The sequence below is a fragment of the Cariama cristata genome, unplaced genomic scaffold (genome assembly GCF_000690535.1).
Source record: "Cariama cristata isolate BGI_N322 unplaced genomic scaffold, ASM69053v1 scaffold6712, whole genome shotgun sequence".
In the NCBI taxonomy this organism is placed as follows: Eukaryota; Metazoa; Chordata; class Aves; order Cariamiformes; family Cariamidae; genus Cariama; species Cariama cristata.
This window is the reverse complement of record NW_009602014.1, coordinates 15,925-20,251: the sequence shown is the minus strand read 5'-3', so window position 1 is coordinate 20,251 and position 4,327 is coordinate 15,925.

The window sequence follows — 4,327 nt, the reverse complement described above, 5'->3', positions numbered from 1 at the left end:
GGAATCTGTTATATGAGCCACAGTTGAGTTGGCAACATTGGGGATTGTGGGATCGAGTACACCCTCAGCAAGTTTATTGACAACACCAAGCTGGGTGGTGCGGTTGACACGCTGGAGGGAAGGGATGCCATCCAGAGGGACCTCAACAGGCTGGAGAGATGGGCCAATGCAAACCTCATGAAGTTCAACAAGGCCAAGTGCAAGGTCCTGCACCTGGGTGGGGGCAATCCCAAGCACAAATACAGGCTGGGTGGAGAACGGATTGAGAGCAGCCCTGAGGAGAAGGACTTGGGGGTGCTGGTTGACAAGAAGCTCAACATGACCCAGACATGTGTGGTTGCAGCCCAGAAAGCCAACCGTGTCCTGGGCTGCATCCAAAGCAGCATAACCAGCACATCAGCCCCTCTAGTCCGCCCTGGTGAGACATCCCTGCAGTACTGCCTTCAGCTCTGGGGTCCTCAGCACAAGAAGGACATGGACCTGTTGGAGTGAGTCCAGGGAGGCCATGAAGATGATCCGAGGGTTGGAGCACCTCATCTGTGAGGACAGGCTGAGAGAGTTGGGGTTGTTCAGCCTGGAGACGAGAAGGCTCCGGGGAGACCTTAGAGCAGCCTTCCAGTACCCAAAGGGGCCGACAAGAAAATTGGGGAGGGACTTTTTACAAGGTCAGGGAGTGACAGGACAAGGGGCAATGGCTTTGAACTGGAAGAGGGAAGATTTAGATGAGATAGAAGGAAGAAATTCTTCCCAGTGAGGGTGGTGAGGCACTGGCACAGGTTGCCCAGAGAAGTTCTCCAGCCCTGGAAGTGTTCAAGGCCAGGTTAGATGGGGTTTTGAGCAACCTGGTCTGGTGGAAGATGTCCATGCCCATGGCAGGGGTGTTGGAACTGGATGGTCTTTGAGATTTCTTCCAACCAAACCATTCTATGATTCTGTGATACATCAGGAAACTTAGTATTGGAATAAACAATAACACAGGACACAATAATTTGTCATCTTCTTATTGTGCTTAGGAATTCATTTTTTAAACTGATGATAGCATAGGTGACTGTAAAAACTTGCAACTGTACCAAAGACTTGAGGATAGCAATTGTCATACTAACATGTTTTATTTAATCGCAAAAATTTGTTTTCTGATGTAAACTATTTTCCCACTTCTGGCTCCCCATCTTTTCCAGGTCATTTAACAGCAACTTCCACCCTTGAACAACACTTAGACATGTGTTAGTTATCTCTCCTGTCTCATAAATCAACAACAGGATTTCATCTTGCAGTTCAATTACTTCATTTCTTCAACAAGAATTTCACAATGGGATACAATGAAAAGCTTTTGGAGAGCCCAGCTGGCTCCCTGATTGCCCTCTTGCCCGTAGATAGAATTGGAAAAGACAAAAGAAATCCAGATTTCAAAAGCAGAAGTCATGCTTGTTGAATTCAGTTGTGTACCAGTCATATCCAGTGCTGGTATTAAGGAAAAGTAGCCCACAAACTAACCCTGCTGAAAGATTACAAGCTAAAGACGGCAAAGAGCATACAGATAAATTAAGTATTTGCTATTTGATCCTTAATTATTCTATAATAAATGCTAAGAGTAATGAGTCTAAAACATGTAGTATTTTATCAGACAACCAGGAGGATAACACAATATCCAGAAACCACTTGCACCAGTATTTTACACGAATTTCTAATGCGCATTTTAGATGTTAAAGTTGGGAGCACAGAAGGGCTGATCGAGGGCTTTGATATAGCTTGAAAATTGAACAAATAGTGACACAAAGGTTTTTATCTGGGAGAATTAATACAGTATAAAAATGAACATAGGGTATGTACTAGTGCAGCATTAGAGGTGAGATCAATTTAAAAGTCCTCATTTTCCCCCAGGAATTTTGATCGAGCTTCACTTTGTGCCCTGTGAATAGCACATGATTAATTTACGCTAATAAAACTCAGTAAAGCAGGTACCATTCTCATGTACCAAATGCACAGTCTGTCTAGAGTACATGTTGTTTGTCCATTTCCTGACTTACGGTGTTTAGTAGTCTATCCTCTCTCCTTAGTACTGGATTACTGTATGACACAGAGATCTGTTTCATGAAAGCTGAGGATGCCTGTGCCTTGTCTGTGGGGCTTAGGCATGGGATGAGTGAGGAAGTTGTGTTTGGTGTCGGTGGCTGAGATGAAGCTATGCTGAACCTTTCCTATGGAAGCCCCTTTGCCAGTTCAGGAAGACCTTTGTTCAAGGCCAGATTCTGACTAAATCATGCAAATTAAACTTAGAAAAATGTAAATGACACCATTAACCTTATAGAAAAAAATCTGCAAAAACCACTTGTGATACCTAATTAAACAAAGGATCTTGGGAGACCAAGAAGATGTTTTCAATGCAGCTTCACTGCATGTGAATAGCACCCATTTCCCTTGGATATGGGAGGCAGGTTCAGAGCATGAATAGGCCTGGATTTTTTGTTAAATTTATTTTTATACGTTTGAAATTATTAAGTACAGGACAGTAGGTATAATGAATGCCATTTAGTGACGTTTGATATGAGACACAAGTAATGTGTAGGCATCTGTGATCCCAGAGGACCCTTCTGGGTCACAAGCCTCTGCCAGTTGGTGTTAAAAGTTGGTGGTAATACTGTAATTCTGTGGTACCTGATCACACCCGTTTCCTTGGCTGACTCTGAAGCACCCAGTCTTCTTCAAATGGCCAATAAAGCAAAGACGCAGCCTTGGTGAGGGGACAGCACCTTCCACTGGCTGTCAGATGAAATTTATTCTGCCACAGGGCTTCTGGAGGACCACTGACTGCTATGGACAAGGGACCAGCTAACGCTCCCCAAATACCATCTCTGAGAGATATTGTCTGTTCCTTACGCCTAGACAAAATACAGACTGGTAGACTCACCTCAATAACATGGGCAGTTTTCAAGTAAATTTTGAAGGAAAAGGGAATACAAATCACAGAGGTCAATGAGAGAAAAAAAACCAACATGAATATGTTCACAAGGATAGCTCATCCTGGTCAGCTTTCTCTGAGGGGATGACTGACTCATCTGAAATTAGGATTTCATTAAAACATTTGACTAGGATCGACATAGGAAATTATTAACAAGCTTTTTGGGGAAAAAAATCATATTTAATACATTCAGTAGTGGCCTTGTTGCAAAATGCAGACATCTGGTAGTAATGTCTAAAATGACATAAAGTTATGTCTGAATAATGCAAGACTGGAAGACAATGTGAAAACGGGTGAAGATCCAAGTCTAATACAGTAACTGCATGACCTGAGGAGGATTGTAGTAAAAGAAACTGAATTAAATGGAACAGCAGAAAGTGCAGTGGAACAGACTAATAACAAGAATTAAACTAGGAGTTCACCAGTTGGAAATGACAAAAGACCTGTACACTTCAGTCAATACTAAGTGACAGGGAACCACCAGTGTAGCAAAGTTGCGAACAAAAAAGAAAGTTTGCATGGAATAGCTTAGTAAAATGACACCTATGGAGGAATGCACTTATTGTCCATAAATGTATCAGAATTGCTTAGGATGGAGGGAGAAAAGTTAAGGTGAAGTACAAATCTGGCATGAAGTGAGGAATCAAGTGTCCCTCTTAATTTAAAGATGAAAATTTGATTTACGGTCAGGTATGTCAGGATTGCATTGAAAACCAGCCCAGTACTAAAAATAAAGCCTGTTCAGAAACCATGTATTCATTTTAGGATATAAGATTTATTTTTTTTAATTTGCTCTGAAGTTATATTCCCTAATTTCCAGACCTAGCTTTTTATAAAATTTAACTTGAAATCATCAATTTGATGATCAGGTGGACTTCTGGCTGTGTCTCCATGTAGGACGTGACCTGACGACATCCTAGCAGCATATGGTTGGGACAGTCCCAGGGGGAAGAGTGATGAGCACTGTGCACCACCTGCCTAGGGCAGAGCCATAGCTCTTCCCAAGCTCACCGTGACACTGTGGGCAGTCGCTATCTTCTCTTGGATAGGAAGAGTAAATGCCCTGAAAACATCTACTAATATCTGAATGTTTTTTATAGATATTATTAACACTCTTCTAGGTACCAGTGACCAGGCTTGTATTCAGTTCCAAAGACACATGTTCCATGGAGTGCGTGTGAGTGTGAAAAGGAAGGCAAAGTTGCAAGTCTCAGGAGGATTCAACATCCACTATACAACATAGAGCATGACTAGTAGAAACAATATCTTTCATTTTCAATGACATTCTCAAAAAGAGCACAGACACAGGACAATAAGGATGAAGATTCTGACTTTCATTTTTCTCTCTCTTTCTTGTTTCAAATTGAA